The 13,242-nt window shown below is 42.1% G+C and overlaps 7 non-coding genes across 7 annotated transcripts; all 7 read right to left on the bottom strand.

Moving 5' to 3' along the window:
* Positions 1–628: 628 nt before the first annotated feature.
* TRNAK-CUU (transfer RNA lysine (anticodon CUU)) lies at positions 629–701 on the bottom strand. Its single transcript has one exon. It is a non-coding gene; the product is annotated as a tRNA-Lys (tRNA).
* A 1,135-nt stretch (positions 702–1,836) lies between these two features.
* TRNAK-CUU (transfer RNA lysine (anticodon CUU)) lies at positions 1,837–1,909 on the bottom strand. Its single transcript has one exon. It is a non-coding gene; the product is annotated as a tRNA-Lys (tRNA).
* A 1,134-nt stretch (positions 1,910–3,043) lies between these two features.
* TRNAK-CUU (transfer RNA lysine (anticodon CUU)) lies at positions 3,044–3,116 on the bottom strand. Its single transcript has one exon. It is a non-coding gene; the product is annotated as a tRNA-Lys (tRNA).
* Positions 3,117–4,251: 1,135 nt separating this feature from the next.
* TRNAK-CUU (transfer RNA lysine (anticodon CUU)) lies at positions 4,252–4,324 on the bottom strand. Its single transcript has one exon. It is a non-coding gene; the product is annotated as a tRNA-Lys (tRNA).
* Positions 4,325–5,458: 1,134 nt separating this feature from the next.
* TRNAK-CUU (transfer RNA lysine (anticodon CUU)) lies at positions 5,459–5,531 on the bottom strand. Its single transcript has one exon. It is a non-coding gene; the product is annotated as a tRNA-Lys (tRNA).
* Positions 5,532–6,665: 1,134 nt separating this feature from the next.
* Positions 6,666–6,738, bottom strand: TRNAK-CUU (transfer RNA lysine (anticodon CUU)). The gene has a single exon. It is a non-coding gene; the product is annotated as a tRNA-Lys (tRNA).
* Positions 6,739–7,872: 1,134 nt separating this feature from the next.
* TRNAK-CUU (transfer RNA lysine (anticodon CUU)) lies at positions 7,873–7,945 on the bottom strand. Its single transcript has one exon. It is a non-coding gene; the product is annotated as a tRNA-Lys (tRNA).
* Positions 7,946–13,242: the final 5,297 nt, after the last annotated feature.

Below are 13,242 nucleotides of genomic sequence, written 5' to 3'. Positions count from 1 at the left end.
ACGAGAAGTCTCCAAGTCTGCATTTCTAGAGTCGTAAAACAATTAGAAATGGTGAAGGAAATGATGGGCCATAGTAGCTCTTGTCTGACAGTGGGGTTTAATTTAGATTGTATTCAGTTAGACTGTGTCCAGTAACATGTGATTAGCATTGAAAACCTACCCCTTTTGGATTGTTTCATTTCTCCTGGCCTGATGGTGAAAGAGATCATAGACCCTAGTTGCTTATGTTGGAAGGTGAGATTTAGCTCCACTGAACCATATAAAGTTGACTTCTTAAACAATGGCTTCATTGCTCTTATGGAAATAATATGACTTAATTCCTTATATTCTAAGGTAGCATTTTGTTAACATGTTCCCCTGCTAGGTTGTGTCCACTGGTTTATGGTTAGATTTGAAAATCTCCCTCTACTAAAATGTTTTGTAAGAATTCCTCAATCGTCTTACAACAATTAAATTGCTTGACACACTTTTCCAAAGAACTACACTCCTGTTTCTTCACCTTCTATGTTTTTCAAATATACAATCTGCTCTAATATATGGTGACTTTTATGATTCCCTAGGCCAAACGTAAGCACCTTCCTTCTTTTTTTTATTTTTTTCAATAAAGGAAACATAAAATTACATATCTCGCCCAACGTGGGGCTCGAACCCACGACCCTGAGATTAAGAGTCTCATGCTTTACCGACTGAGCTAGCCGGGCTGATTCCTACATGCATTATGCTCTGACTTCGGATGCAAAGGGTGGATGGAGAGAGCTTGCAAAGCTCTCTATCTTGGTTTAACTATTTAATATAATATATAAATTTACCTTCTTAAACAAGAGAAAAATCAGATCACTTTACCCTATAGAACTCACCCTGTAATGAAAAGTCTTCAAGTCTGCATTCCGAGAGAGCTTTGCGGAAGCAAAGGGTGGACAGATGGAAAGAGGGAACTCGCAAAGCTCTCTATCTTAATGTATGATATAAAATTTACCTTCTTAAACAAGAGAAAAATCATATCACTTTACCCTATAAGATTCAAGCAATCCACCCTGTAATGAAACGTCTCCAGGTTGGCATTCCTAGACTCGTAAAACAATCAGAAACAGTGAAGGATATAATGGGCCATAGTAGCTCTTGTTCCACAGTGAGATCTAGTTTTGATTTTAATCCCTTAGTTTCTGTCCAGGTGATAAGATTTGAAAATCTCCCCTTTTTGGATCATAACGAGAAGTCTCCAAGTCTGCATTTCTAGAGTCGTAAAACAATTAGAAATGGTGAAGGAAATGATGGGCCATAGTAGCTCTTGTCTGACAGTGGGGTTTAATTTAGATTGTATTCAGTTAGACTGTGTCCAGTAACATGTGATTAGCATTGAAAACCTACCCCTTTTGGATTGTTTCATTTCTCCTGGCCTGATGGTGAAAGAGATCATAGACCCTAGTTGCTTATGTTGGAAGGTGAGATTTAGCTCCACTGAACCATATAAAGTTGACTTCTTAAACAATGGCTTCATTGCTCTTATGGAAATAATATGACTTAATTCCTTATATTCTAAGGTAGCATTTTGTTAACATGTTCCCCTGCTAGGTTGTGTCCACTGGTTTATGGTTAGATTTTAAAATCTCCCTCTACTAAAATGTTTTGTAAGAATTCCTCAATCGTCTTACAACAATTAAATTGCTTGACACACTTTTCCAAAGAACTACACTCCTGTTTCTTCACCTTCTATGTTTTTCAAATATACAATCTGCTCTAATATATGGTGACTTTTATGATTCCCTAGACCAAACGTAAGCACCTTCCTTCTTTTTTTATTTTTTTTCAATAAAGGAGACATAAAATTACATATCTCGCCCAACGTGGGGCTCGAACCCACGACCCTGAGATTAAGAGTCTCATGCTCTACCGACTGAGCTAGCCGGGCTGATTCCTACATGCATTATGCTCTGACTTCGGATGCAAAGGGTGGATGGAGAGAGCTTGCAAAGCTCTCTATCTTGGTTTAACTATTTAATATAATATATAAATTTACCTTCTTAAACAAGAGAAAAATCAGATCACTTTACCCTATAGAACTCACCCTGTAATGAAAAGTCTTCAAGTCTGCATTCCGAGAGAGCTTTGCGGAAGCAAAGGGTGGACAGAGGGAAAGAGGGAACTCGCAAAGCTCTCTATCTTAATGTATGATATAAAATTTACCTTCTTAAACAAGAGAAAAATCATATCACTTTACCCTATAAGATTCAAGCAATCCACCCTGTAATGAAACGTCTCCAGGTTGGCATTCCTAGACTCGTAAAACAATCAGAAACAGTGAAGGATATAATGGGCCATAGTAGCTCTTGTTCCACAGTGAGATCTAGTTTTGATTTTAATCCCTTAGTTTCTGTCCAGGTGATAAGATTTGAAAATCTCCCCTTTTTGGATCATAACGAGAAGTCTCCAAGTCTGCATTTCTAGAGTCGTAAAACAATTAGAAATGGTGAAGGAAATGATGGGCCATAGTAGCTCTTGTCTGACAGTGGGGTTTAATTTAGATTGTATTCAGTTAGACTGTGTCCAGTAACATGTGATTAGCATTGAAAACCTACCCCTTTTGGATTGTTTCATTTCTCCTGGCCTGATGGTGAAAGAGATCATAGACCCTAGTTGCTTATGTTGGAAGGTGAGATTTAGCTCCACTGAACCATATAAAGTTGACTTCTTAAACAATGGCTTCATTGCTCTTATGGAAATAATATGACTTAATTCCTTATATTCTAAGGTAGCATTTTGTTAACATGTTCCCCTGCTAGGTTGTGTCCACTGGTTTATGGTTAGATTTTAAAATCTCCCTCTACTAAAATGTTTTGTAAGAATTCCTCAATCGTCTTACAACAATTAAATTGCTTGACACACTTTTCCAAAGAACTACACTCCTGTTTCTTCACCTTCTATGTTTTTCAAATATACAATCTGCTCTAATATATGGTGACTTTTATGATTCCCTAGGCCAAACGTAAGCACCTTCCTTCTTTTTTTATTTTTTTCAATAAAGGAGACATAAAATTACATATCTCGCCCAACGTGGGGCTCAAACCCACGACCCTGAGATTAAGAGTCTCATGCTCTACCGACTGAGCTAGCCGGGCTGATTCCTACATGCATTATGCTCTGACTTCGGATGCAAAGGGTGGATGGAGAGAGCTTGCAAAGCTCTCTATCTTGGTTTAACTATTTAATATAATATATAAATTTACCTTCTTAAACAAGAGAAAAATCAGATCACTTTACCCTATAGAACTCGCCCTGTAATGAAAAGTCTTCAAGTCTGCATTCCGAGAGAGCTTTGCGGAAGCAAAGGGTGGACAGAGGGAAAGAGGGAACTCGCAAAGCTCTCTATCTTAATGTATGATATAAAATTTACCTTCTTAAACAAGAGAAAAATCATATCACTTTACCCTATAAGATTCAAGCAATCCACCCTGTAATGAAACGTCTCCAGGTTGGAATTCCTAGACTCGTAAAACAATCAGAAACAGTGAAGGATATAATGGGCCATAGTAGCTCTTGTTCCACAGTGAGATCTAGTTTTGATTTTAATCCCTTAGTTTCTGTCCAGGTGATAAGATTTGAAAATCTCCCCTTTTTGGATCATAACGAGAAGTCTCCAAGTCTGCATTTCTAGAGTCGTAAAACAATTAGAAATGGTGAAGGAAATGATGGGCCATAGTAGCTCTTGTCTGACAGTGGGGTTTAATTTAGATTGTATTCAGTTAGACTGTGTCCAGTAACATGTGATTAGCATTGAAAACCTACCCCTTTTGGATTGTTTCATTTCTCCTGGCCTGATGGTGAAAGAGATCATAGACCCTAGTTGCTTATGTTGGAAGGTGAGATTTAGCTCCACTGAACCATATAAAGTTGACTTCTTAAACAATGGCTTCATTGCTCTTATGGAAATAATATGACTTAATTCCTTATATTCTAAGGTAGCATTTTGTTAACATGTTCCCCTGCTAGGTTGTGTCCACTGGTTTATGGTTAGATTTGAAAATCTCCCTCTACTAAAATGTTTTGTAAGAATTCCTCAATCGTCTTACAACAATTAAATTGCTTGACACACTTTTCCAAAGAACTACACTCCTGTTTCTTCACCTTCTATGTTTTTCAAATATACAATCTGCTCTAATATATGGTGACTTTTATGATTCCCTAGGCCAAACGTAAGCACCTTCCTTCTTTTTTTATTTTTTTTCAATAAAGGAGACATAAAATTACATATCTCGCCCAACGTGGGGCTCGAACCCACGACCCTGAGATTAAGAGTCTCATGCTCTACCGACTGAGCTAGCCGGGCTGATTCCTACATGCATTATGCTCTGACTTCGGATGCAAAGGGTGGATGGAGAGAGCTTGCAAAGCTCTCTATCTTGGTTTAACTATTTAATATAATATATAAATTTACCTTCTTAAACAAGAGAAAAATCAGATCACTTTACCCTATAGAACTCACCCTGTAATGAAAAGTCTTCAAGTCTGCATTCCGAGAGAGCTTTGCGGAAGCAAAGGGTGGACAGAGGGAAAGAGGGAACTCGCAAAGCTCTCTATCTTAATGTATGATATAAAATTTACCTTCTTAAACAAGAGAAAAATCATATCACTTTACCCTATAAGATTCAAGCAATCCACCCTGTAATGAAACGTCTCCAGGTTGGCATTCCTAGACTCGTAAAACAATCAGAAACAGTGAAGGATATAATGGGCCATAGTAGCTCTTGTTCCACAGTGAGATCTAGTTTTGATTTTAATCCCTTAGTTTCTGTCCAGGTGATAAGATTTGAAAATCTCCCCTTTTTGGATCATAACGAGAAGTCTCCAAGTCTGCATTTCTAGAGTCGTAAAACAATTAGAAATGGTGAAGGAAATGATGGGCCATAGTAGCTTTTGTCTGACAGTGGGGTTTAATTTAGATTGTATTCAGTTAGACTGTGTCCAGTAACATGTGATTAGCATTGAAAACCTACCCCTTTTGGATTGTTTCATTTCTCCTGGCCTGATGGTGAAAGAGATCATAGACCCTAGTTGCTTATGTTGGAAGGTGAGATTTAGCTCCACTGAACCATATAAAGTTGACTTCTTAAACAATGGCTTCATTGCTCTTATGGAAATAATATGACTTAATTCCTTATATTCTAAGGTAGCATTTTGTTAACATGTTCCCCTGCTAGGTTGTGTCCACTGGTTTATGGTTAGATTTTAAAATCTCCCTCTACTAAAATGTTTTGTAAGAATTCCTCAATCGTCTTACAACAATTAAATTGCTTGACACACTTTTCCAAAGAACTACACTCCTGTTTCTTCACCTTCTATGTTTTTCAAATATACAATCTGCTCTAATATATGGTGACTTTTATGATTCCCTAGGCCAAACGTAAGCACCTTCCTTCTTTTTTTATTTTTTTCAATAAAGGAGACATAAAATTACATATCTCGCCCAACGTGGGGCTCGAACCCACGACCCTGAGATTAAGAGTCTCATGCTCTACCGACTGAGCTAGCCGGGCTGATTCCTACATGCATTATGCTCTGACTTCGGATGCAAAGGGTGGATGGAGAGAGCTTGCAAAGCTCTCTATCTTGGTTTAACTATTTAATATAATATATAAATTTACCTTCTTAAACAAGAGAAAAATCAGATCACTTTACCCTATAGAACTCGCCCTGTAATGAAAAGTCTTCAAGTCTGCATTCCGAGAGAGCTTTGCGGAAGCAAAGGGTGGACAGAGGGAAAGAGGGAACTCGCAAAGCTCTCTATCTTAATGTATGATATAAAATTTACCTTCTTAAACAAGAGAAAAATCATATCACTTTACCCTATAAGATTCAAGCAATCCACCCTGTAATGAAACGTCTCCAGGTTGGAATTCCTAGACTCGTAAAACAATCAGAAACAGTGAAGGATATAATGGGCCATAGTAGCTCTTGTTCCACAGTGAGATCTAGTTTTGATTTTAATCCCTTAGTTTCTGTCCAGGTGATAAGATTTGAAAATCTCCCCTTTTTGGATCATAACGAGAAGTCTCCAAGTCTGCATTTCTAGAGTCGTAAAACAATTAGAAATGGTGAAGGAAATGATGGGCCATAGTAGCTCTTGTCTGACAGTGGGGTTTAATTTAGATTGTATTCAGTTAGACTGTGTCCAGTAACATGTGATTAGCATTGAAAACCTACCCCTTTTGGATTGTTTCATTTCTCCTGGCCTGATGGTGAAAGAGATCATAGACCCTAGTTGCTTATGTTGGAAGGTGAGATTTAGCTCCACTGAACCATATAAAGTTGACTTCTTAAACAATGGCTTCATTGCTCTTATGGAAATAATATGACTTAATTCCTTATATTCTAAGGTAGCATTTTGTTAACATGTTCCCCTGCTAGGTTGTGTCCACTGGTTTATGGTTAGATTTGAAAATCTCCCTCTACTAAAATGTTTTGTAAGAATTCCTCAATCGTCTTACAACAATTAAATTGCTTGACACACTTTTCCAAAGAACTACACTCCTGTTTCTTCACCTTCTATGTTTTTCAAATATACAATCTGCTCTAATATATGGTGACTTTTATGATTCCCTAGGCCAAACGTAAGCACCTTCCTTCTTTTTTTATTTTTTTCAATAAAGGAAACATAAAATTACATATCTCGCCCAACGTGGGGCTCGAACCCACGACCCTGAGATTAAGAGTCTCATGCTTTACCGACTGAGCTAGCCGGGCTGATTCCTACATGCATTATGCTCTGACTTCGGATGCAAAGGGTGGATGGAGAGAGCTTGCAAAGCTCTCTATCTTGGTTTAACTATTTAATATAATATATAAATTTACCTTCTTAAACAAGAGAAAAATCAGATCACTTTACCCTATAGAACTCACCCTGTAATGAAAAGTCTTCAAGTCTGCATTCCGAGAGAGCTTTGCGGAAGCAAAGGGTGGACAGAGGGAAAGAGGGAACTCGCAAAGCTCTCTATCTTAATGTATGATATAAAATTTACCTTCTTAAACAAGAGAAAAATCATATCACTTTACCCTATAAGATTCAAGCAATCCACCCTGTAATGAAACGTCTCCAGGTTGGCATTCCTAGACTCGTAAAACAATCAGAAACAGTGAAGGATATAATGGGCCATAGTAGCTCTTGTTCCACAGTGAGATCTAGTTTTGATTTTAATCCCTTAGTTTCTGTCCAGGTGATAAGATTTGAAAATCTCCCCTTTTTGGATCATAACGAGAAGTCTCCAAGTCTGCATTTCTAGAGTCGTAAAACAATTAGAAATGGTGAAGGAAATGATGGGCCATAGTAGCTCTTGTCTGACAGTGGGGTTTAATTTAGATTGTATTCAGTTAGACTGTGTCCAGTAACATGTGATTAGCATTGAAAACCTACCCCTTTTGGATTGTTTCATTTCTCCTGGCCTGATGGTGAAAGAGATCATAGACCCTAGTTGCTTATGTTGGAAGGTGAGATTTAGCTCCACTGAAACATATAAAGTTGCATTCTTAAACAATGGCTTCATTGCTCTTATGGAAATAATATGACTTAATTCCTTATATTCTAAGGTAGCATTTTGTTAACATGTTCCCCTGCTAGGTTGTGTCCACTGGTTTATGGTTAGATTTGAAAATCTCCCTCTACTAAAATGTTTTGTAAGAATTCCTCAATCGTCTTACAACAATTAAATTGCTTGACACACTTTTCCAAAGAACTACACTCCTGTTTCTTCACCTTCTATGTTTTTCAAATATACAATCTGCTCTAATATATGGTGACTTTTATGATTCCCTAGGCCAAACGTAAGCACCTTCCTTCTTTTTTTATTTTTTTCAATAAAGGAGACATAAAATTACATATCTCGCCCAACGTGGGGCTCGAACCCACGACCCTGAGATTAAGAGTCTCATGCTCTACCGACTGAGCTAGCCGGGCTGATTCCTACATGCATTATGCTCTGACTTCGGATGCAAAGGGTGGATGGAGAGAGCTTGCAAAGCTCTCTATCTTGGTTTAACTATTTAATATAATATATAAATTTACCTTCTTAAACAAGAGAAAAATCAGATCACTTTACCCTATAGAACTCGCCCTGTAATGAAAAGTCTTCAAGTCTGCATTCCGAGAGAGCTTTGCGGAAGCAAAGGGTGGACAGAGGGAAAGAGGGAACTCGCAAAGCTCTCTATCTTAATGTATGATATAAAATTTACCTTCTTAAACAAGAGAAAAATCATATCACTTTACCCTATAAGATTCAAGCAATCCACCCTGTAATGAAACGTCTCCAGGTTGGCATTCCTAGACTCGTAAAACAATCAGAAACAGTGAAGGATATAATGGGCCATAGTAGCTCTTGTTCCACAGTGAGATCTATTTTTGATTTTAATCCCTTAGTTTCTGTCCAGGTGATAAGATTTGAAAAACTCCCCTTTTTGGATCATAACGAGAAGTCTCCAAGTCTGCATTTCTAGAGTCGTAAAACAATTAGAAATGGTGAAGGAAATGATGGGCCATAGTAGCTCTTGTCTGACAGTGGGGTTTAATTTAGATTGTATTCAGTTAGACTGTGTCCAGTAACATGTGATTAGCATTGAAAACCTACCCCTTTTGGATTGTTTCATTTCTCCTGGCCTGATGGTGAAAGAGATCATAGACCCTAGTTGCTTATGTTGGAAGGTGAGATTTAGCTCCACTGAAACATATAAAGTTGCATTCTTAAACAATGGCTTCATTGCTCTTATGGAAATAATATGACTTAATGCCTTATATTCTAAGGTAGCATTTTGTTAACATGTTCCCCTGCTAGGTTGTGTCCACTGGTTTATGGTTAGATTTGAAAATCTCCCTCTACTAAAATGTTTTGTAAGAATTCCTCAATCGTCTTACAACAATTAAATTGCTTGACACACTTTTCCAAAGAACTACACTCCTGTTTCTTCACCTTCTATGTTTTTCAAATATACAATCTGCTCTAATATATGGTGACTTTTATGATTCCTGTTACAAAACTGTTACAAAAACCTTATTGCACTGTGTACTTTTCAATGTTATTTTCGCCTTTCCGCCTTATGTGCAGTCGTTGGTATGGTTCAGCACGAATCCTTTGTGTAAGCGTATAGGTGGCCGCCATTTCGGGACTTTGCACGTGTTCGCGGCCATCTTACGTGCGAACAGCGGTGTTTGCCAGCAATCGTCTGGAACTAAAAACGGAGACGCTCCCAGGCGAACACCGCTGAGACCTCCAGGATAGCATAACTTCGTGCTGGACCTACCGAATAGCCCACCGTTCGGTAGGACGATTACTCTCCGCAAGGGGAGTACAGCGACCTCCAGGATAATTATGGATGACCATGGGTTCGTGGAGTTTTCCCGTACGAACGGAGACCGACCGCAAGGCCTGAACGTGTGGAACTATTTTCGGCCAGAAAGTCTGTGCGGTCGGTCAAAACTTTGAAAACCCCTAACTCCTGAACCGTTCATCCGAACAGGTTGGTTTTCGGATATGTTGCTCCCCTGAACAAGACCTGTACAGCGGTGTAGGATTTAAAGGGGTACCCCCTGGTTTCGGGGTACATCCAGAACTTGGTTGAAAATATGTACTGTATAATTGGGTTAACTGTTTATCTGAGGGGAGGAGATGTGTGGGAGGTACCCAATATGTGATTGGTGATTTTATGCCTCCCCCTGGGAGTATCCTGTTTACATGTAACCACAATAAAAAGCAGGCTGGTCAGCCCAGTCCTCAGTTCTTACTTGACCCTCAAATCGCTGCTTTGACTCGTTTTGTGGGTAGAAAAGGTATCCTAGCTATGCTATAGCTAGTGGGATGTTTCCACACTTACAGGACTCGCATGGAATACTATGGAACTCGGCTCTCCCCTCTTCAGCAACTAGGAATCCAGACAACTAAACGGTCCAGCTCTCAGCTAGCCTAAGGGTAACCGTAACATTTGGTGACAGCGGTGGGATGATTCTGGATATCCTAGGAGAGGCACGGAACGGATGGAGAGCACCTACGCAAAATTGAAACGTACAACCCTGAAAGATTTATTGGAAAGCAGAGGAAGGCACGCCAGCAACCGGCCAAAGAGGGAACTGATCGCAGAATTGACAGAACTGGATCAAAGCTCCACCATGGCGGAAACACCAATCACGGATGATGATGCAAAGGCAAGAATTGTTCGGGGGAGGCTTCCCTTATACGGGCCAAACCCATCTATAGAACTGATACAGCAATTGATGGTGGAGGCAGACGCGGATTTACAAAAGACCCGAGCCTACAACATTGAAATGGCCAACGCACAACGCACTGCTGAAGCCCCACAAGTAATCGTTCCTGTTGAAACTGCTGGGAAGCCTAAAATACCCTTTGCGGCATTCCGATCCTTCCTGGAGAGCGAGACAGGAATTGATGAGTACTTGGCAGACTTCGAAAGGCAATGCGCCCTGCACCAGATTCCCACCAGAGAGTGGCCCACGATCTTGTCTGGGAAGCTATCTGGGCGAGCCCTGGAAGCTTTTCGTACTTTGGGTACTGAGGAAGTGACACAGTATGAACGAGTTAAAGAGACTCTGCTAAAAAGATACGCGGTGACTCCAGACACGTATCGCCGGCAGTTTCGGGGCACGAAAAAGAAGCCTAACGATACACATATGGAATGGGCGCACCGAATGCGGAGAGCGGTAAATCACTGGATGAGCGGAAGTAAAGCTGTGACTGGTGAGGAAATTTTACAATTATTCCTCTTAGAACATTTTTACGATGGCATGGAACAAAAAGGGAAGGAGTGGCTGCGAGACAGGCGACCTTCCACTCTAGAAGAAGCGGCCAAATTAGCTGATGAACATTACGATTCACGTCTTCACGAGTCCACAAACTACCGGGCTCCAGCACGGGTCGAGCCCAGAGAGGTTTACCGTGCACCTCCTCGTACGGAGTTCCGGGCCCCAGTACCCGCCGGGCCCCCCAGACACTCAGGGTCATCCAATAACAATTTTGATCGCCCTAGGCCCACTTGCCACCGATGCAAGCAACCAGGACATTTCATGGCCAACTGCCCGCTTGGCACACACCAGACGCCCAGGAATTACAATTACCCCTCTGGGCCCTACCGTCCTGCCCGAGCCCTCTGTGTTAACCAGGAGACCCCTATGGAGGAATATTTGGGGCCGCTTCACGAGGCAGACCCGGTATATGCGGCTTCGGATAACCGACAGCACCATCGGCAGAAGGTATGGCTCGAAGGGCGATCTACCGAGGGGTTGAGAGACACAGGGGCTACCATAACACTGGTACAAAGTCATTTGGTGCCAGAACACAAGAGGTCAGGGCAGACCGTGGCCGTTAGAGTGGCGGGAGGGGATGTGTACAAAGTCCCGACCGCTAAAGTACATCTTGATTGGGGAGCGGGGAAAGGAGCTGTAAACGTGGGTATAATGGACCATTTACCTGCTGAAGTACTACTGGGCAATGATTTGGGCCCCATGACTTCAGCCTATGCCCCAGTATATAACAACGAAGCGAACCCAGTGACTACACGGGCACAAGCCCGGACGGACCGAGAACCCTCACCAGTGCGGGAGACCCAGGTAAGACCAACCCCGACTTCTCTTGACCTGTTAGACCCCATACCCTGGGACACCCCAGTTACCTTTGAGACCGAGTCTAGGACTGACCCGACCTTACAAAAATACCGGGAACGAGCAGAGACAGGGGGGAGCGGGGCAGATAACGAAACTTTTCTATGGGAAAAAGGGAAACTATACCGCTTGACAGAGAAAAAGGGACAACGTAGGCGACAGCTGGTAGTACCCCACAAATACCGTCAGGAAATCCTCAAAATAGGACACGACATCCCCTTGGCAGGTCACTTAGCTATAACACGTACGCTACACCGCATTACCCACACATTCTTTTGGCCAGGAGTACACGCTGACGTTAAGAATTACTGTAATACTTGCGATGTATGTCAACGAGTGGGAAGGCGAGGCGATCACCCTAAAGCGCATCTAGTCAATATGCCCATTGTAGAGGAACCCTTTAGCAGGGTTGCTATTGACCTAGTAGGACCACTGGCCACCCCTAGTCCCTCCGGTAAGCGCTACATCCTTACCGTAGTAGACTACGCTACCCGGTACCCCGAGGCAGTCGCCCTGTCCAACATCCAAGCGGATACGGTAGCGAATGCCCTGGTACAAGTATTCTCCCGGGTAGGATTCCCAAAAGAAATTCTATCCGACCGGGGCACCCAATTCACAGCAGAATTGACCCAACAACTCTGGCAGGTGTGCAAAATTAAATCCCTCCTGAGTTCACCCTATCATCCCCAAACGAACGGACTTTGTGAAAGGTTTAACGGAACCCTCAAGCAAATGCTCAAAACGTTCACACAGGAGTACCGAGATTGGGAACGCTTTCTGCCGCATCTCCTATTTGCGTATCGGGAGGTGCCCCAGGAAACGACAGGGTTCTCTCCCTTTGAGTTGCTCTACGGACGAAAGGTACGGGGCCCCCTAAACCTGATCCGAGAACACTGGGAAGGAGAGACGGAAACGGACGGTGTCCCTATTGTGCCATACGTATTGGAACTCAGGGACCGCATGGAGCAGCTAGCCAAATCAGTGCAGGCTAACCTCCAGTCGGCCCAGAAAAGACAGAAAGTATGGTACGATAGGGGGGCCCGAAGGAGAATCTTTACCGTAGGACAAAAGGTGTTAGTACTTAAGCCGGTAAAGACCGACAAGTTACAAGCATCATGGCAGGGCCCATACCAGATCGTAGAAAAAAGGGGCGACACCACTTATGTTATAGCCAGTTGTCACGACAACAACCTCAGGAAGACATTCCATGTAAACATGCTCAAGGAATACTTGGAGCGCCCCGAGAACGTGACCGCCGTATGTTGCCCTCCCCAGGAAGACCCCGACAGTCTACCCATTCCCGACTTGCTGGAAAAGAGTCCACCCACAGGGGTAGTGACCCAGGTTCAGATAGGAGACCGACTTAGCCCCACTGAAAGGGAGCAGCTCAATACACTCCTCCAGTCCAAGCACCTCACGTTCTCCCAGAAACCAGGGTACACCACCTTAACTACCCACCAGGTCGATACCCCCGGACAAACACCCTTACGCCAACCCCCGTATCGCATCCCCGAGGCCGTTAGAGCCGGAATGAAGAAGGAGATAGATGAGATGCTCCAACTCAGGGTGATTGAGCCCTCCGATAGTCCCTG

Source organism: Pelobates fuscus, chromosome 2 (assembly GCF_036172605.1).
Source record: "Pelobates fuscus isolate aPelFus1 chromosome 2, aPelFus1.pri, whole genome shotgun sequence".
Classification (NCBI taxonomy): Eukaryota; Metazoa; Chordata; class Amphibia; order Anura; family Pelobatidae; genus Pelobates; species Pelobates fuscus.
This window is presented reverse-complemented; position numbering and strand designations above follow the sequence as displayed.